The sequence below is a fragment of the Trachypithecus francoisi genome, unplaced genomic scaffold (genome assembly GCF_009764315.1).
Source record: "Trachypithecus francoisi isolate TF-2019V2 unplaced genomic scaffold, Tfra_2.0 Lachesis_group14, whole genome shotgun sequence".
In the NCBI taxonomy this organism is placed as follows: Eukaryota; Metazoa; Chordata; class Mammalia; order Primates; family Cercopithecidae; genus Trachypithecus; species Trachypithecus francoisi.
In genome coordinates, this window is record NW_022681459.1 from 42,257,774 (window position 1) to 42,280,094 (window position 22,321).

Genomic DNA, 22,321 nt, shown 5'->3' on the forward strand with positions numbered 1-22,321 from the left:
CGGGCTGGAGTGCAGTGGCCGGATCTCAGCTCACTGCAAGCTCCGCCTCCCGGTTTTTTACGCCATTCTCCTGCCTCAGCCTCCGGAGTAGCTGGACTACAGGCGCCCGCCACCTCGCCCGCTAGTTTTTTGTATTTTTAGTAGAGACGGGGTTTCACCGTGTTAGCCAGGATGGTCTCGATCTCCTGACCTCGTGATCCGCCCGTCTCGGCCTCCCAAAGTGCTGGGATTACAGGCTTGAGCCACCGCGCCCGGCCGAATACACTATTTTTTAATCCATTCTACTGCTGTTGGACATTTGGAGATTCCAGTTTTTAGCTATTACGAATAGTCCTTCTATGAACATTCTTGTGTGTGTCTTTTGATGAACATATGTGTGCATTTCTGTTAGGTACGTATCTAGGAGTAGAATTGTTGCATAAAAGTGTATGCATATGTTCAGTTTTAGTAGATACGGCCAGTGTTCCAAAGTTGTAACCAAGGAGATTTTTTTATACTTTCGAATCTCCTGGAGTCAGAGGAAAGGGGTACAGAAGCAGGCAGGTAGAAATTTTGCTGGTAGTGCCATCAAGTACAGTTTAAAAGCAACTCTTGGCCAGGCACGGTGGCTCACGCCTGTAATCCCAGCACTTTGGGAGGCTGAGGAGGGTGGATCACCTGAGGTCAGGAGTTCGAGACTCACCAGACCAACACGGTGAAACCCTGTCTCTACTAAAAATACAAAATTAGCTGGGCGTGGTGGCTTATGCCTGTAATCCCAGCTACCCGGGAGGCTGAGGCAGGATAATTGCTTAAACTCGGGAAGCAGAAGTTGCAAAGAACCAAATCTCGCTATTGCACTGCAGCCCAGGCAACAAGAGTGAAACTCCATCTCAACAAAAAAAAAAAAAAAAAGGCAACTCTTCCTTTGTCCCTGCCATTGTTTTTTTCCAGAGTTTCTTTCCCAACGCAAAGGACTTGGACACTACCTGCCACCCAGGTCCAGGTGGCTGGTGCAGTTCTGTAATACCGGAACTTAGTATGGAGAACGTCAGCTAGTCAATATGGCATACCAAGCCAGAAGAGTTAGAATAGCTGAAAACTGGGCAAGGATCAAAGTCTAAGAGGCCTGAAGGGAGGTCCAGCAGGTTATGTAGTGAGGCTGACAGAAACAAAAGATGGAGGCCGGGCGCGGTGGCTCACGCCTGTAATCCCAGCACTTTGGGAGGCCGAAGTGGGCGGATCACAAGGTCAGGAGATCGAGACTATCTTGGCTAACATGGTGAAACCCCATCTCTACTAAAAAATACAAAACAACTAGCCGGGCGTGGTGGTGGACATCTGTAGTCCCAGCTACTCAGGAGGCCGAGACAGGAGAATGACGTGAACCCAGGAGGCAGAGCTTGCAGTGAGATGAGATAGTGCCACTGCACTCCAGCCTGGCAAACAGAGCAAGAATCCATCCAAAAATTAAAAAATGGAGATGCATAGTCCAGCTGGACTGTACAGCCACAAATCCAGGGAGAGGAGCAAAAAGAACAAGCAGGTGAAGAGGAATGGAAACAGGTTTGTGGTTCATAACTGGCCTGCATGCACCATCCGGGGGTGGAATGGCAACAGTCAGCCAAATTTAAAGAAATGAAAAAACAAAACAAAGCAAAACAATCTCATCCCACTGAAAACCAAAGCTGAGTAAGCCTTGTCTGGAAACTTCTTTTGAGGATAATTGCGAACTTCTGGGAACTTGAGTGGAGAACGTGGGGGTGGAACAAATACAGTTTTTCGTCAGAGATGTAATGTTTGGGTAACACACGTTTCTCCAGTTCAGTCTAGTGTGGCAGCACAATTGGATACTTCGGATCATAGCAGCCCTTTCAAGGAGGTCATTAACACCACAGGTGCCTTCTGTATCTCTCAAGGATATACAGAGGTAGGGGAAGTCTTGTGCACTTCTGAGCGGCTACTTCCTGACTCCTATCACCAGCCACAGCCGGCGTGCAGCCACTTCACTGCTGAAGTGAGATACTTTCCCTCCACCTGTTCTACAAATCAAGCCACAAAAAAGACTGACTTTGGGCCCTCTTTCCTTGGGTGCCTTTAAAGGTACAGCACTTATTTTTTTTTTATTTTTTTTTTTTTTGAGGCCAAATTTCGCTCTTGTTGCCCAGGCTGGACTGCAATGGTGCACTCTCAGCTCAGTGCAATTATTATTGATAATAATAATAATAGAGTACCTCAACACTCCACTATGATCAACACTCCACTGTCCTCAAGGGGCAGATCATCCAGACAACAAAAAATCATCAATTAAGCTGTACTACTCTATACCGAATGGACCTAACAGAAATGTACACAGCTTTCCACTCCACAACTGTACAATGCACACTCTACTCAGTAGCACATGGATTATTCTCCAGGATAGACTATGTGTTAGGCTGAAAAACAAGTAACAACACGTTTTTAAAAACTGAAATCAGGCCGGGCGCGGTGGCTCAAGCCTGTAATCCCAGCACTTTGGGAGGCCGAGACGGGCGGATCACGAGGTCAGGAGATCGAGACCATCCTGACTAACACGGTGAAACCCCGTCTCTACTAAAAAATACAAAAAAACTAGCCGGGCGAGGTGGTGGGCGCCTGTAGTCCCAGCTACTCGGGAGGCTGAGGCAGGAGAATGGCGTGAACCCGGGAGGCGGAGCTTGCAGTGAGCCGAGATCCGGCCACTGCACTCCAGCCTGGGTGACAGAGCAAGACTCCGTCTCAAAAAAAATAAAAATAAAAATAAAAATTCATTGAAACGAATAAGGAAAATTAAACATTCATTGAAACAAATAAGAATAGAAACATAACATGAAACCTGTGGGATGCTGCAAAAAGTGTAAAAGGAAAAGTGCATAGCTATAAATGCCTACATCAGAAAAGTAGAAAGATCTCAAATAGCCAACCTGACAGTACACTTCAAGTAATGAGATAAATGCTAAAGTTTGCAGAAAGAATAAAGATTAGATAAGAAATTTTAAAAATAGAAACAAAAACATTACAAAAAGTCAACAGAACAAAGAGCTCGGGTTTAAAAAAAAAAAAAACTCAAAATTGACAAGCTATAACGAGACTAGGAAAAGAGAAAGAAAACTGCAATAAAATCACAGATGAAAAAGGAAACATTACAATTGATAACAAATACAAAGGATCATAAGAGATTACTAAAAACACCTATATACAAATTGAAAAATCTAGGAGAAATGAATACATTTCTAGAAATACCAATTTGACAAGCTAGAATAAAGAAACAGCAATTTGACAAGCTGAACAGACTAATAATGAGTAATGCAATTAAAGCACTAATAAAAATCTCCCATCGAAGAAAAACCAGAAGAATTATGGTTTTACTGCTGAATTCTACCAAACAATTTTAAAAGAGATAATACTAATTTCACTCAAAATATTCCTTCAAAAATGAAGAGGAAGGAATACTTCCAAGCTTGTTCTATGAGGTCAGCATTACCCTGCTACAAAAACCAGACCAGGACACAACACAAAAAAGAAAATCGCAGGCAAATATACCTGATAAACATAGATGCAAAAAATCCTCAACAAAATACTTAATGAAAATTGCATTTGACAACACAATAAGAAGATCATCTGCCATGATCAAGGGGGATTCATCGGAAGAATATGAGGATGGTTCAATAAACACAAATGAATAAATGTCATATATCACATTCAGTGAATCAAGAACAAAAAACATAATCATTTCAGTAGATGCTGAAAAAAATAAAATTCAATGTTCCTTCATGATAAAAACTCAAAATGAGTACAGAAGGAACACAGCACCATAAAGGCCATATATAACAACCCCACAGCTAACATTGTAATAAATGGGGCAAAGGTAAAAGCTCTTCGTCTAAGATCTTGAACAAGTGTGGCTACTTTTACCACTTTTATTCATCATGGTACTGGAAGTCCTAGCTAGAGCAATTAGACAGGAAAATGCAATAAAAGCCATCCAAATTGGAAAAAAAAAAGTCAAACTGTCTGTTTGCAGGTGACATGATCATATATACATAGAGAACCCTAAAGATTCCACAAAATATCTACTAGAAATAATAAATTTAGTAAAGTTGCAAGATACAATATCAATATACAAAAATGAGTAGCACACACATGCACCAATAGTGAAACACATAAGAAAGAAATCAAGAAAGTTATTTCATTGCAGTACCTACCCACAACCCCCGGCCAAAATAATGATGCCTAGGGATAAACTTAACCAAAAAGGTGAAAGATCCTACAATGAAAACTATAAAACATAAATCAAAGATATTAAAGCAGACACAAGTGAATGGAAAGACATCCCATGTCCATGTACTAGAAGAATATTGTTAAAATATCTGTATCACTCAATGTGACCTACAGAATCAATGCAATCCGTGTTAAACTACAGACATTCTTCATAGAAACAAAAAAAGAGATTCTAAAATTCACATGGAAATGCTAAACACCTTAGACAAAAAAACTTTAATAAAAAGAAAAGCTAGAGGCATTGTGGGGAAAAGAAAGAAAGATCAGACTGTTACTGCGTCTATATAGAAAGAAGTAGATATAAGAGGCTCCATTTTGTCTGTATTTGAGATGCTGTTAATCTGTGACCCTACCCCCAATCCTGTCCTTGCAAGAGACATGTGCTATGGTGACTCCAGGTTTAAAGGATTTTGGGCTGTGCAGGGTGTGCTTTGTTAAACAAGTGCCTGAAGGCAGCTTGCTGGTTAAAAGTTATCACCATTCTCTTAATCTCAAGTACCCAGAGATACGCACACTGCCAAAGGTCGCAGGGACCTCTGCCTAGGAAAGCGAGGTATTGTCCAAGGTTTCTCCCCATGTGATAGTCTGAAATATGGCCTCGTGGGATGGGAAAGACCCGATCGTCCCCCAGCCTGACACCCGTGAAGGGTCTGTGCAGAGGAGGATCAGTACAAGAGGAAAGAAGGCCTCTTGGCCGTTGAGATAGAGAAAAGCATCTGTCCCCTGCCCGTCCTTGGGCAATGGAACATCTTGGTGTAAAACCCAATTGCGTGTTCTGTTTACTGAGAAAGGAGAAAACCGCCTTAGGGCAAAAGGTGGGACTTGCTAGCGCAATGCTGCTCTTTATGCACTAAAAAGGTTTATGGAGACGTTTGTATATGCAAATCAAGGCACAGCACTTTTCCTTAAACTTATTCATGTCACAGAGATCTTTATTCATGTCTTCCTGCTGACCTTTTCCCTACCATGATCCTATTATCCTGCCACTTCCCTTTTTCTAAGATGGTAAAGATAATGATCAATAAATACTGAGGGAACTCAGAGACCGGTGCCAGCGTGGGTCCTCTGTATGCTGAGCGCCAGTCCCCTGGGCCCACTTTTTCTTTCTCTATAATTTGTCTCTGTGTCTCATTTCTTTTCCTCAAGTCTCTCGTTCCACCTAACGAGAAACGCCCACAGGTGTGGAGGAGCAGGCCACCCCTTCAAGGCATCACACTACCTGACTGCAAAATATACTACAAAATATACTACAAATCCACAGTAACTGCAAATCTATAGTATCATATCAAAACAGCACGGTACTATCAAAAAAAGGGGCACGGGAGAGACAGAGACAGACAAATGACAGACAGACATAAACAAATGAAACAGAATAGAGAACTCAGAAATAAGTCCACGCATTTACAGTCAACTCATTTTTAACAAAGGCACCAAGAACACACCTTCCGGAAGGACAATCTCTTCAATAAACTGTGCTAGGAAAACCCAACACCCACATGTAGAAGAATAAATCTAGACCGTTATCTTATTATATACAAAAATCAACTCAAAGATTTAAATGTAGGACCTGAAACTATGAAACTACTAGAGAAGAAAACATTGGATAAATGCTTCATGAAATTGGTTAGGACAAGGAATTATCAGAGAGACTTCAAAAGTACAAGCAACAAAAGCAGAAATAGACAAACGGAATTAAACTAAAAAGCTTCTGCAAAAGAGAAGCAGCAATCAGTAGAATGAAGAAACGATCCAGAGAATGGAAGAAAGTATTTGCAAACTATGCATCGGGCAAGCGGTTAATACACAAAATATAGAAAGCAAAACTACTCAAAAGCAAAAATACAAATAATCTAATTTAAAAATCAAAAAAAGATCTGCCCAAAACCTTGGTCCCCCACCATTATTTTCCCACCTTGTTTTCCTGACTGCCATGGCCCCCTCCCTCTCGCCACTATTTTTCTTTCTCCATCTACCCCCAAATTTTTTCCCCACCGTCTTTTCCCAAAGCCCTCTCTACTATCCTGCTCACCACCCTTTCCCCACCATCTTTTCCTCCTCTCCCTGGCCACCCTCTTCCCCCCCTCACGCTCTTATCACCCTCTTTTACTCCTCCATCTACCCAAAAACATTTCTCCTGTCTTTTCCCAAAGCCTTCTCCCTACTCCTGCTACTCACCACCCTCTTTTCCCCCTTCATGCACCTGAAAACTGATTTTCCCACCATCTTTTGCCCACCCTCTTTCAGCAACACCTTCTCTTGCTCGCCATTCTTTCTCCCCTTTGGCACTCACCACCCCCTTTACCCGGCTATCTACCCCAAAACTATTTTCTCCCCTCCTACCGCTCCCGTCTTAGTGCAGTCTCCGTCGCCATCTCCGCTCCTACAGCTCCAGCCTCACTGCAGACCTTGTCGCCACCACCAACTGCAGCGAGGCGAGAGGAGGCGAGGTGAGACGCGAACTGCAGTGTCGCTGGCTGCAGCCTCCAGCCTCCAGCGTGCAATAGGTAGCTTCCTAAGCTAGCATGGAACAGCTTGGCTGGCAGACACAAAAAAGCCTGGAGGGCTGGGGCGCGGTGGCTCACGCCTGTAATCTCAGCACTTTGGGAGGCAGAGGCAGGCGGATCACGAGGTCAGGAGATCTAGACCATCCTGCTTAACACAGTGAAACTCCATTTCCACTAAAAACACAAAAAATTAGCTGGGTGTGGTGGCAGGCGCCTGTAGTCCCAGCTACTCGGGAGGCTGAGGCAGGAGAATGGCGTGATTGCAGAGGCGGGTGCATCACCTGAGGTCAGGAGTTCGAGACCAGCCTGGCCAAAATGGTGAACCCCCCATCTCTACCAAGAATACAAAAAATTAGCCGGGCCTGGTAGCGGGTGCCTGTAATCCCAACTACTTGGGAGGCTGAGGCAGGAGAACCCCTTGAACTGGGAGGCAGAGGTTGCAGTGAGCTGAGATGATGTCACTGCACTCCAGCCTGGGGGACAGAGTGATGGAGCTTGCAGTGAGCCGAGACCACACCACTGCACTCCAGCCTAGGCAATAGAGCCAGATTCGTCCCCCCAAAAAACAAAACAAAACAAAACAAAACGCCCGGAGTGTTCTGACCTCAGCACGCTTTACATACTGAGGTTAGGCAGTGGGGTTTCCTGGACTACATGTTCTGATTGGATAAGATGAACCTCTAGGCTTACACTGACTGGACTTTATTTTCATGCTCTGATTGGTTGGTCTAATACTTACTCTCATCCAATCAGAACATGATAAAGTCCAATCGGAGTAGGCCTAGAGGTTTTTCTCTCATCCAATTAGAACATGTACTCTAGGAACCTCATTTGCATAACCTCAGTATATAAACCATGCTGAGGTGGGGAGTCAAGCCACTCCAGGCATTTCTGTGTTTGCCCACCCAGCATTTCCATGCTAGCTTAGGAAGACTGCAAAAGCAAAATGGTTAGTATTTTATTTTTTCCTAGGTAATTAGAAAAGGACTTGCATTTAAAAAGAAAACGTTTCTATAAGAATAAATAAAATTTCCCATTAAACAGTGCTTTAACAAAGAAGATGTGTGAGAGCATGCCTAGTGTATGCAATTACAGTTTTTAAATTGTTCTTTAAAAGTACATATTTTTTTGGAGGATTTCAGGCCGGGCGCGGTGGCTCACACCTGTAATCCCAGCACTTCGGGAGGCCGAGGCAGGGGGATCATGGTCAGGAGATCGAGACCATCCTGGCTAACATGGTGAAACCCCCTCCCTACTAAAAATACAAAAAATTAGCCAGGCATGGTAGCGGGCGCCTGTACTCCCAGCTACTCCAGAGGCTGAGGCAGGAGTATGGTGTGAACTAGGGAGGCGGAGCTTGCAGCAAGCAGAGATCGCGCCACTGCACTCCAGCCTGGGCAACAGAGCGAGACTCCCTCTCAAAAAAAAAAAAAAAAAAAAGATATAATGCCACTGTAAACTGAGGAGAACCTGTACTGTGGTCTGAAAATCCCTATTCTAAAATCTGAGGCTTCAAAATCTGAAACTTTTTAAATGCAGGCGTAATTTTTCTCAATAGCCAGACAGAATATCAGTATTGATTAGAACAATTTTTCTCTATTAGAGTGGTTTCTGTTTTATATTTATTGATTAAAATATATTTTGAATAAAATTTTATTATGTCATGTCTGAAAAAATTATCAGTATATTTAATTGTAACAACTGGTAAGATAGAATATTTTCAGTTTATACAATAACAGGTAGCATGCATGTCAGGTATTATTCCCTGCTTAGGCAAATTTGTAATAAGACCAGATTATGTCTCATGAAAAAAATAAAGCAATGTAAAATTGAAGATTGAATTCTTCTGCAGAGACTAGAAAACTCATTCTGAAGCATAAGATCAATGAGAGTTGGCTGGGCACGGTGGCTCATGCCTGTAATCCCAGCACTTTGGGAGGCCGAGACGGGCGGATCAGGAGGTCAGGAGATCGAGACCATCCTGGCTAACACGGTGAAACCCCATTTCTACTAAAAATGCAAAAAAATTAGCCGGTCATGATGGCAGGCGCCTGTAGTCCCAGCTACTAGGGAGGCTGAGGCAGGAGAATGGCATGAACTTGGGAGGCGGAGTTTGCAGTGAGCCGAGATGGCGCCACTGCACTCCAGCCTGGCTAACAGAGCAAGACTCCCTCTCAAAAAAAAAAAAAAAAAGATGAATGAGAGTCACAACAGTCAAAGAAAGCTTCATGAAAATGGAAAATGTGCGCACCAAGTCTGAACGAAGGAGGACAGAAACTGAAAATACAAGAACCGCATGAAGAAGGCAGAGAGAAAAGGAAGTCAGCCCAATTAACTAAATATAAAATCCAGTGGCAGAAAAAGAAAAACATAGGTCCACACAATAACTAGTAAATGAATGTTCATAGGAGCATTATTCATAGCAGTCAAAATTAGAAGCAACCTAAAGATTATCAACTGATGAATGAATAGCTGCTGTAGCCATGCAATAGATTATTTGACAATAAATAAAAATGAAGTACTGATTTGTACTACAAAATAGATGAACCTTAAAAACATTATGCTAAGTGAGAGAAGCCACTCATAAAATACTACAAATTGTATGACTCCATTTCTATGAAATGTTCAGAACAGGCAAATCTATAAAGACAAAAATTAGATGATGGTTGTGTAGGACTGGGGAAGGTGAAAAAACATGGAGGTCAGTGGTGGTGATGACTAATATATGTGTACTTTCTCTATAGGGTGTTGAAAATGTTCTGAAATTGTGGTGATGGTTATACAACCCTATGAATATATGAAGAGACACTGAGCTGTACAATTTAAATGGCTGAACGGTATGATATGTGAATTTTATCCCAATAAAGTTCTTTTTTAAACATCCAATGGCAGTATCAATTTCCTTTATTTTCTATTTTGAATATGCATACTAGACGTGATCTAAATATTTCTGTTTATAAAATACATTTTTTTAAATGAAAAGATTGCCTAGCTATTCAAATACTGTGTATATTAACCTAAACACCTGCATTTTGGAGAATAGTATAATGTCCTTGGAATCCGTTCACAAAAGTAGAGCTAAGAAATAAGGTAACTTTCTGGAATATTCCATGAAATACTCTTCTTTGATTAAATATGGTTTGTCTCGCCATGGCAACATAAACCACTGAAAAACACAGTTTATTCGAAAAATAGTCTCTCATCTTGTGGGATAAATGATGCATAATTTTTAACACTATTATGAGAAAAAAATGTACTCATAAGAAAAACATTGCAGAATGACAGCCAGTTTTAAAAATAAACACATTATAAAGATAATAAAATTGTAGTAAAACTAATTATACGGAACATATAAAAGAAATCTTCCAAGGAAATTAGTATCACAATTTATATTATTTAACCAGCTATAGATTCACTGTTGGCATGTTACATTTAATACATACTTGACTTCTGATTTGAAATAATTTCTTCATTAAATCCATATCTCATCTTTGAGATTAATGTGATAATGTGATGTAACCTCTAGTCAAGCCTCAGACACAGTTTATTGAGATCAGCCAATTTTTTTACATTGTCTCACAATGACCTGACATGTTTGTTACTGATTTTGTAAATCATCTTACCAAATTAACATTACTTCCTTTCTTTTATTATTATTATTATATACTTTAAGTTCTAGGGTACATGTGCATAACATGCAGGTTTGTTACATATGTATACTTGTGCCATGTTGGTGTGCTGCACCCATTAACTCGTCAGCACCCATCAATTCGTCATTTACATCAGGTATAACTCCCAATGCAATCCCTCCCCCTCTCGCCTCCCCATAATAGGCCCTGGTGTGTGATGTTCCCCTTCCAGAGTCCAAGTGATCCCATTGTTCAGTTCCCACCTATGAGTGAGAACATGCGGTGTTTGGTTTTCTGTTCTTGTGATAGTTTGCTGAGAATGATGGTTTCCAGCTGCATCCATGTCCCTACAAAGGACACAAACTCATCCTTTTTTATGGCTGCATAGTATTCCATGGTGTATATGTGCCGCATTTTCTTAATCCAGTCTGTTACTGATGGACATTTGGGTTGATTCCAAGTCTTTACTATTGTGAATAGTGCCGCAATAAACATATGTGTGCATGTGTCTTTATAGCAGCATGATTTAAAATCCTTTGGGAAGAATCAATATCGTGAAAATGGCCATACTGCCCAAGGTTATTTATAGATTCAATGCCATCCCCATCAAGCTACCAATGACTTTCTTCACAGAATTGGAAAAAACGGCTTTAAAGTTCATATGGAACCAAAAAAGAGCCCTCATTGCCAAGACAATCCTAAGTCAAAAGGACAAAGCTGGAGGCGTCACGCTACCTGACTTCAAACTATACTACAAGGCTACAGTAACCAAAACAGCATGGTACTGGTACCACAACAGAGATATAGACCAATGGAACAGAACAGAGTCCTCAGAAATAATACCACACATCTACAGCCATCTGATCTTTGACAAACCTGAGAGAAACAAGAAATGGGGAAAGGATTCCCTATTTAATAAATGGTGCTGGGAAAATTGGCTAGCCATAAGTAGAAAGCTGAAACTGGATCCTTTCCTTACCCCTTATACGAAGATTAATTCAAGATGGATTAGAGACTTAAATGTTAGACCTAATACCATAAAAACCCTAGAAGAAAATCTAGGTAGTACCATTCAGGACATAGGCATGGGCAAGGACTTCATGTCTAAAACACCAAAAGCAACGGCAGCAAAAGCAAAAATTGACACATGGGATCTAATTAAACTAAAGAGATTTTGCACAGCTAAAGAAACTACCATCAGAGTGAACAGACAACCTACAGAATGGGAGAAAATTTTTGCAACCTACTCATCTGACAAAGGGCTAATATCCAGAATCTACAAAGAACTCAAACAAATATACAAGAAAAAAACAAACAACCCCATCAAAAAGTGGGGAAAGGATATGAACAGACATTTCTCAAAAGAAGACATTCACACAGCCAACAGACACATGAAAAAATGCTCATCATCACTGGCCATCAGAGAAATGCAAATCAAAACCACAATGCGATACCATCTCACACCAGTTAGAATGGCAATCATTAAGAAGTCAGGAAACAACAGGTGTTGGAGAGGATGTGGAGAAATAGGAACACTTTTACACTGTTGGTGGGATTGTAAACTAGTTCAACCATTATGGAAAACAGTATGGCGATTCCTCAAGGATCTAGAACTAGATGTACCATATGACCCAGCCATCCCACTACTGGGTATATACCCAAAGGATTATAAATTACTCTACTACAAAGACACATGCACACGTATGTTTATTGCGGCACTATTCACAATAGCAAAGACTTGGAATCAACCCAAATGTCCATCTGTGACAGACTGGATTAAGAAAATGTGGCACATATACACCATGGAATACTATGCAGCCATAAAAAAGGATGACTTTGCGTCCTTTGTAGGGACATGGATGCAGCTGGAAACCATCATTCTTAGCAAACTATCACAAGAAGAGAAAACCAAACACCGCATGTTCTCACTCATAGGTGGGAACTGAACAATGAGATCACTTGGACTCGGGAAGGGGAACATCACACACTGGGGCCTATCATGGGGAGGGGGGAGGAGGGAGGGATTGCTTTGGGGAGTTATACATGATATAAACCTCATGCACATGTACCCTAGAACTTAAAGTATAAAAAAAAAAAAAAAAAAAACTAAGACTCTAAAAAAAAAATAAAATAAAATAAAATCCTTTGGGTATATACCCAGTAATGGGATGGCTGGGTCATATGGTACTTCTAGTTCTAGATCCTTGAGGAATCGCCATACTGTTTTCCATAATGGTTGAACTAGTTTACAATCCTACCAACAGTGTAAAAGTGTTCCTATTTCTCCACATCCTCTCCAGCACCTGTTGTTTCCTGACTTTTTAATGATTGCCATTCTAACTGGTGTGAGATGTATCTCATTGTGGTTTTGATTTGCATTTCTCTGATGGCCAGTGATGATGAGCATTTTTTCATGTGTCTGTTGGCTGTGTGAATGTCTTCTTTTGAGAAATGTCTGTTCATATCCTTTGCCCACTTTTTGATGGGGTTGTTTTTTTCTTGTAAATTTGTTTGAGTTCTTTGTAGGTTCTGGATATTAGCCCTTTGTCAGATGAGTAGATTGCAAAAATTTTCTCCCATTCTGTAGGTTGCCTGTTCACTCTGATGGTAGCTTCTTTTGCTGTGCAGAAGCTCTTTAGTTTAATTAGATCCCATTTGTCAATTTTGACTTTTGTTGCCATTGCTTTTGGTGTTTTAGACATGAAGTCCTTGCCCATGCCTATGTCCTGAATGGTATTACCTAGGTTTTCTTCTAGGGATTTTATGGTATTAGGTCTAACATTTAAGTCTCTAATCCATCTTGAATTAATTTTCATATAAGGAGTAAGGAAAGGTTCCAGTTTCAACTTTCTACTTATGGCTAGCCAATTTTCCCAGCACCATTTATTAAATAGGGAATCCTTTCCTTATTTCTTGTTTTTGTCAGGTTTGTCAAAGATCAGATGGCTGTAGATGTGTGGTATTATTTCTGAGGACTCTGTTCTGTTCCATTGGTCTATATCTCTGTTTTGGTACCAGTACCACACTGTTTGGTTACTGTAGCCTTGTAATATAGTTTGAAGTCAGGTAGCGTGATGCCTCCAGCTTTGGTCTTTTGACTTAGGATTGTCTTGGCAATGAGGGCTCTTTTTTGGTTCCATGTGAACTTTAAAGCAGTTTTTTCCAATTCTGTGAAGAAACTCATTGGTAGCTTGATGGGGATGGCATTGAATCTATAAATTATCTTGGGCGGTATGGCCATTTTCACGATATTGATTCTTCCTATCCATGAGCATGGTATGTTCTTCCATTTGTTTGTGTCCTCTTTTATTTCACTGAGCAGTGGTTTGTAGTTCTCCTTGAAGAGGTCCTTTACATCCCTTGTAAGTTGGATTCCTAGGTATTTTATTCCTCTTTGAAGCAATTGTGAATGGAAGTTCATTCATGAGAATTTTAGACCAATATCCCTGATGAACATCAATGCAAAAAACCTCAATAAAATACTGGCAAACCGAATCCAGCAGCACATCAAAAAGCTTATCCACCACAATCAAGTGGGCTTCATCCCTGGGATGCAAGGCTGGTTCAACATACGTAAATCAATAAATGTAATCCAGCATATAAACAGAACCAAAGACAAAAACCACATGATTATCTCAATTGATGCAGAAAAGGCCTTTGACAAAATTCAACAGCCCTTCATGCTAAAAACTCTCAATAAACTAGGTATTGATGGAACGTATCTCAAAATAATAAGAGCTATTTATGACAAACCCACAGCCAATATCATACTGAATGGGCAAAAACTGGAAGCATTCCCTTTGAAAACTGGCACAAGACAGGGATGTCCTCTCTCACCACTCGTATTCAACATAGTGTTGGAAGTTCTGGCCAGGGCAATCAGGCAAGAGAAAGAAATAAAGGGTATTCAGTTGGGAAAAGAAGTCAAATTGTCCCTGTTTGCAGATGACATGATTGTATATTTAGAAAACCCCATCATCTCAGCCCAAAATCTCCTTAAGCTGGAGAAATAGGAACGCTTTTATACTGTTGGTGGGAGTGTAAATTAGTTCAACCATTGTGGAAGACAGTGAGGTGGTTCTTCAAGGATCTAGAACCAGAAATACCATTTGACCCAGCAATCCCATTACTGGGTATATACCCAGAGGATTATAAATAATGCTACTATAAAGACACATGCACGGCCGGGTGCAGTGGCTCACACCTGTAATCCCAGCACTTTGGACGGTCAAGGTGGGTGAACCACAAGGTTGGGAAATCGAGACCATCCTGGCTAACACGGTGAAACCCTGTCTCTACTAAAAATACAAAAAAATTAGCTGGGTGTGGTGGCGGGCACCTGTAATCCCAGCTACTCGGGAGGCTGAGGCAGGAGAATGGTGTGAACCCAGGAGGCAGAGCTTGCAGTGAGCCGAGATCATGCCATTGCACTCCAGCCTGGGTGACACAGTGAGGCTCCATCTCAAAAATAAATAAATAAAACAAAGACACATGCACACATATGTTTATTGTGGCACTATTCATAGTAGCAAAGACTTGGAACCCAAATGCTCATCAATGATACACTGGATAAAGAAAATGTGGCACATATATACCATGGAATACTATGCAGTCATAAAAAAAGGATGAGTTCATGTCCTTTGCAGGGACATGGATGAAGCTGGAAACCACCATTCTCAGTAAACTGACACAGGAACAGAAAACCAAACATCACATGTTTTCACTCATAAGTGGGAGTTGACAGTGAGAACACATGGACACAGGGCGGGGAACATCACACACGGGGGCCTGTTGGGGGGTTGAGGGGGCTAGGGGAGGGATAGCATTAGGAGTAATACCTAATGTAGATGACTGGTTGATGGGTGCAGCAAATCACCATGGCACATGTATACCTATGTAACAAACCTGTACATTCTGCACAGCTACCCCAGAACTTAAAGTGTAATTTTAAAAAGAGGTGAAAAAAAAGTAATCTTGATGAAATAAAGTTAGAAATGTAAAATTTTTACAAGAGATCAATTTACCTGATTTGAATTGCTTCTTACAGTCTTCAGTTCCATATCTTGTATTCTGAGAGTCCATTCAAGTTGTTTCACTTCTAACTTTCCTATGTTGCTCTTCGATTCTTTCTAATTCTTCCCTAATTTCTTCATTTAATATATCAGCATTTTTTCTCTTTTCTTCTTGGTTTAAAGTCAATCTGCTATTAAATATACCTATCTTAAAATTCATTTTGCTGGAAAATAGGATTCACTTTGAGATCTACTTCTTCCTATATTGGCTTATTATTCCAATAAAATTCCTATATTCTTTACATTTTTTTCCTTTCTAGTTCTCAGGTATTTATTACTCCAATCTCTTCCAAGTGACATACATACTTGAAAAATACCAAGAAAAGAACATCTTCTACTTAGAAAGGTTCTGTGACTAGTAACTTCAACAACAGTTATGGAAAAGAATATTGGAAGCTATTTAGTAAATTTATAAGTTGAAAATTATTTTCTTTAAATATCACACAATCAGCCAGGCGCAGTGGCTCATGCCTGTATTCCCAGCATGTTGGGAGGCCAAGGAAAGCTGATCACCTGAGGTCAGGAGTTAGAAACCAACCTGGCCAACATGGAAAAACCCCATCTCTACTAAAAATACAAAAAATAGTCAGGCATAGTGGTACATACCTGCAATCTCAGCTACTTGGGAGGCTGAGGCAGGAGAATTGCTTGAATCCATGGGGCAGAGGTTGCAGTGAGCTGAGATCATGCCTTTGCACTCCAGACTAGGCAACAAGAGCAAAACTTCGCCTCAAAAAAAAAAAGAAAAGAAAAAAAAAACACACACACACACAGTCAAAATTACTCCTTAATGAGGACAGATCATTTAGAGTTAACTGATTAAAATGACATTACTTTCTATAAACAAGTTTACAGATTCATTAGACATAAATGTGGCAAGTAACCCTAAAAATAATTTTAATATTAAAATCTGAGACTAGGATAAAGAGTCTAATATCTGTTATCCCATATACCTTTTGTTTCTTTTTCCATTAATACTTTAAATGCTATGTTGTTTATTATCTATTTTATCAACAAATCTTAAATATCTTTTAGAACAAGACAGAATATAATAATTAAACAATAAAAATAATATGTATTTTTAATATAGAACTCTGAATTAATTTTATTTACATAGAAGAGCAAGATATGTTGAATAAACTAATCATACATTACTCTATGTTTTCTTTATATTCCATGCATATTAAGATTAAAAGTGCAGGCTGGGTGTGGTGACTCACGCCTGTAATCCCAGCACTTTGGGAGGCCGAAGTGGGTGGATCATGAGGTCAGGAGATCAAGACAGTCCTGGCTAACATGGTGAAACCCTGTCTCTACTAAAAATACAAAATAGCCAGGCGTGGTGGTGGGTGCCTGTAGTCCCAGCTACTTGGGAGGCTGAGGCAGGAGAATGGCGTGAACCCAGGAGGCAGAGCTTGCAGCGAGCTGAGATGGTGCCACTACACTCCAGCCTGGGCAACAGAGCTTTTTTTTTTTCCCCTCTCAAAAAAAAAAAAAGGAAAAAAAGATTAAAAAATGTATAATTTTTAAAAAATTAGACATAAAAATTGTGATTTAAATACGCATTTACTTATCAGTAGAAGTATTCACAGTTAAGAACTTGTATTATTTAAAAGAATTTGACGCTCTGCAAAACAGAGATATTTTTTCTCCAGCTAAACCTCAGAAGGTAAGTCAGCTATTACATAACGTATCCTACATACTTTTAGTATAAATAGTTGAAAGATTTATTTAAAACTAGCATATCATACCTCACACTGCAGAGCTCTTGTTCCCATTTAACTTTTTGGTTCTCTAACTGCTATTTTATTTCTTTGGCTTCTGATAGTTCCTTTTCGTAGTACACAAAACTTATTTTTCATTTGTTTTATTTTTGCTGTATGTTGTTCACAGTAATATTTTTTCAGTTCCCTTGCTGTTTCACAAGAATGAACTGCGTCCAAGAATTTGGATAGGCAAATTGAATCCGTCTCAAGGAGGAGATAGAAATAAAGTATATTAGTACTTTGGTATATAAAGGACTGCATATTTTAACAATCACTAATTCATACACTGAATATATATTGATTGCCTACCATGTGGAAGGCATTATACTAAGCTCTGCAGATTAAACAGAAAAAAACCTCTGCTCTTGTTTAGCTTAAAATATACTGAAAAACAAAGCCCCGGACAAGTGACAATTATAAATTCAGATAGATACTATAAGAAAACAGACTGCTAAGAATTAGATCTATACTAGGCCCACGGAAAATTCTCCTGAGGAATGTATGGCTACACTGAGGAATGAAGATTGAAAAGGAAGCAGTTGAGCAAAGGGGGAAGGAAAGCATTTTAGCCAGTCTGTGGCACGTGCTGAAATGCTAGTGTAGTCTGCCCCTAGCCAAGAGAGTACAACAGACACTGATTTTTCTTGTTAGTTAAAATAACTAAAAACAAAACACGCAAAATACATTAAACGATGTTACAGACAATGGACATTAGGCAAAGAAGATAATGATCTTTGAAAAACACACACAAAAATGGAAAGCAAATCTTTTGAATGTTTCAGCTTCCTACCTTGACAGAGATTCCAAGACATGACACAGGAAGAAAAAATTGAGGTGGGGTCTACCAGACTCTCTTGGCTACAGTGATGAAGCTTAGAGTCTGGTAAAACCAAAGCAGACAGCCACCTGGAACCAATTTTTCAACTGGAAACCTGATGTCCACCTGGTGCCTGATGTCCATTTGGAAACTGGAGTCCACCTGGGAACCAGCATTGCCTAAGACATAGTGTCGAGCTGGTGTTTGACGTTCAATGTTCACCAGGCTCCAGGTAGACACCAGGCCCCAGGTTGACACCCAGGCTCCAGGTGGACACTGGGCCCCAGATGAACTCCAGGCCCCCAGTGAACATCAGGCCCCCGGTGAATATCAGGCCTCAGGTGAACATGAGGCCCCAGGTGAACACCCAGTCCCCAAATGGAAACCAAAACTCCAGACGTCCAGGCATTAGACCCCATGTGGACATCCAGGCCCCAGGAAGTCGTCAGGCCCCAGGTGGACATTCAGTCCCAGGTTGATACCCAGGCCTCAGGCGAACAGCAGGCCAAGAATTCCAGGCCCCAGGTGAATAGCAGGCCCTAGATGGACACAAGGCACCTAGGTGGATACATAAGACCTTGGTGAACACCAGGCCCCATATGGACACCCAGGCCCTAGAAGGACACCAGGCCCCATGAGGATATGAAAATTCAAATAAACACTAGGCCCCAGGCTGAAATCAGGTCCAAGGAGGACACCAGACCTCAAGTGACAACCAGGCCCCAGGGTGCTATGTGGGCCCCAGCTGGATAGCAGGTACCAGATTGACATCCAGGGCCCAGGTAAACACCAGGCCCCAGAAGAACAACAGGCACAAGGTAGACATAGGCCCCAGGTGCACACCAGATCCCACACAGATATCTATGACCCAGGTGAACAACAGGCCCGAGGTGAAAATCCAGTCTCCAGGAAGGCATAGCCCCAGGCAGACACCAGGCCCCAGGAGGACACCAAGATACAAGTGGACATCAGACGTCAGGTGGACACCAGGCTCCAGGTGGACATCAGCCCCTAGGTGAGTATCAGGCCCCAGGTGAACACCCAGTCTCAACGTAGACATCAGGTCCTAGGTAGACAGCAGGCACTGGGTGAACACTGTGCCCCAGGCAGACACCAGGTCTCAAGTAGACACCCAGTCCCCAGGTGGACACCAGAGACCAGACAGCCTGATAAGACTCCAGGTGGACACCAGGCTGCAGGTGGTACCAGGTTCCCAGGGGAACACCCAGGCCCTAGGTAGACAGTAGGAAGTCAGTGCACCCCAGGCACCCAGGTAGATACCTAGGCTGCTGGTGAACCTCAAGCCTCAGGCTGGATACCCAGGCCCCAGGTAAATACCCAGGCCCCATATGTCAGGTCATTAGGTCCCATGTAAACAACTAGGCCGCAGGAAGTCATCAGGCCCTGGTGGACACTGAGACCCCAGGTGAATATCCAGGCTCCAGGTGGACACTGGGCCCCAGATGAACTCCAGGCCCCCAGTGAACATCAGGCCCCTGGTGAATATCAGGCCTCAGGTGAACATGAGGCCCCAGGTTGACACACAGGCCTCAGGGGCACACCAGGCCCTAGGAGAACTCCAGGCCCCAGCTGAAGATCAATGCCCCAGTTGGATACCCAGGCCCTAGCTAACTACCAGGCCCCAGGATTCCATCAGGCTCCAGGTTTTCATCAGGCCCCAGGTAGATACTAAACTCTAGGTGGACGTCAGCAAATGCCCAGGTCCCAGGTCAAAACCAGGCTGCTGTTGAACACCCTGACCCTAGGTAAACATGAAGCTTCAGGTGGACAATGACTCTAACTGGACATCAGGCCCTGGATGGACACCCGGCCCCATATGGATACCTAAACCCCTGGTGAACATCAAGCCCCAGGTGCATCTCTAGGTCCCAAGTAAACACCTAGGCCTCAGAAGTCCAGATATCAGGCCCCATGTGGAAATCTGGGTCCCAGGAAGTCCTTAGGCACCAGGAAACACTCAGGCCTCAGTTAGATATCCGGTCCCAAGTTGACACCCTGGGGCCTAATGTCCACCTGGAGCCTGGTATCCATCTAAAGCCTGTGGTCTGCCTGGGGCATTATTACGTCCCTTGAAGACTAAGTATCCAGCTAGGGCCTGATGTTCACCTGAGGCCTAGGTATCTGCCTGAAGCCTTGGTATCCTCCTTGGGCCTGAAGTCCATCTGTGACATTCTGTCCCACTGGGGCCTGGGTGTAAACCCGGTGCCTGATGTAAACCTCAAGTCCAGTGTACACCCAGCTGGGACCTGATGGCCACCTGAGGCCATATATCCACCTGGAGCCAGGGTGTCCACTTGGGGCCTAATGCTCACCAGGAGCACCTAGGCCTCAGAAGTCCAGACATCAGGCCTCATGTGGAAATCCGGGTCCCAGAGAGTCCTCAGGCACCAGGAAACACTCACGCCTCAGTTGGATATTCGGTCTCATGTCAGGTGACAAAACAAGTCTTAACAAATATGAGAATATTAAAATAATACCAAGTGTCTTCTGAGAGCACAATGTTATAAAACAATAAATCAAAAATAGCAAACAGGAAAATTCGCAAATATATGGAAACCAAATGACACTCTTGAACAATCATGGAGTAAAAGAGAACATCAACAGGATATTTTAAAAACAGCTTGATACATACAAAAATGCAAAATAAAATCAGCAGAATTTATGGAATGCTGCGTAAACATTATTAAGAGTTTATAGCACTGAACACCAACATTTTTTAAAAAGAAAGATCTGTATAAATCAATGCAATTTTACAACTCAAGGAACTAAAATAAACACAAAGTCAGCCAAAAAAAAAAAAAAAGAAAAGAAAAGAAAATAATACTGACTACAGCAAAAGTAAACAAGGTAGGGAGTAGAAAAACAAATAAAAAAAAAAGAAACAAAAATTGGTTTTTAAAAGATAAATGACATTGACCAACTCTTATCTAAGATAAAACGTCAGAATACTCAAATAGACAAAATCAGCAATTAAAGAGTAAATGTTGCAATGCATAACACAGAAATAAAAAAGATCACAGGGGATCTTTTGAACAATTAAATGCCAACAACTTGGATAACCTGGAAGACACGGATAAATTCCTAGAAACATACAATTTGCCAAGACTAATTCAAGAAGAAATAGAAAGCCTGCACAAACCATTAAGAAAAAGATGAAATCTGTTCTCAAAAACTCTTCAACCAAGAATAGCACAGTACCAGGTGGCTTCACGGGGAAAGTCTACAAAACACCCAAAGAACGAATATCAACCCCTTCTATAACCTTCAAAAGATAGAGGAACAAACACTGTCAAATTCGTTTTGGGTAGCTTGATTCCAAAGCCAGGAAAAGGAAATGCAAGAAAAGAAAACTACCAACCATATCCCTGAACAAATCTGGAGCTATTGCACTATCTGTTCTCAAAATGTACCACATAGCTATAGTAATCAAGTGGCACGTTACCGGCACAATAAAGACATATAGACTAATGGACAGAATAGAGGACCAAGAAATAAAACGACACCTTTACAGTGAACTGATCTTTGACACAGGTGTCAAGAACACACAATGGGGAGAGGACAACCTCTTTAACAAATCGTGTTGGGACGACTGGATATACACATGCAGAAGAATGAAATTAGACCCTTATTTCACCTTATATTTCACAAAAATCAACTCAAAATGCTTAAAATACTTATGTCTTATACTTGAAACTGTAAAACTTCTAGAAGAAAACATGAAGAAAAACCATCTTGGCATTGGTCTTGGCAGTACTTTTCTGGATATTACATGAAATGCACAGACAACAAAAGCAAAAATAGGCAAACGAGATTATGTCAAACTACAAATCTTCTGCATAGCAAAGGGAACAATCAAGAAAACCACAAGGCAATATTAAGAATGGGAAAAATATTTCCAAACCATATATCTGATAAGGAGTTAATATCCAAAATATATAAAGGACTTATGCAATTCAGTATCAAAAAACTCAATTAAAAATAGTCAAAAAGACTAAAATAAACACTTCTCAAAAGAATATATTCAGATGATCAAAAAGCACATGAAAAGGTACTCAAAATCTCTAGTCATCAGGGAAATGCAAACAAAACAAAAATTGAGACAGCACCTCACACATGTTAGGATGACTATTTCCAAAAAGACGAAAGATATCAAGCATTAGAGAGGATGTGGAGAAAAGGCAACTTTGTATACTGTTGGTATCCCATTTATAGATACAGTCATCAGACCTGATCA

General features: G+C 41.2%; 1 pseudogene; it reads left to right on the forward strand.

Moving 5' to 3' along the window:
- The first annotated feature begins 19,998 nt into the window (after positions 1-19,998).
- The window catches only part of LOC117096533, a 31,177-nt pseudogene continuing 28,854 nt past the window's right edge, over positions 19,999-22,321 (forward strand).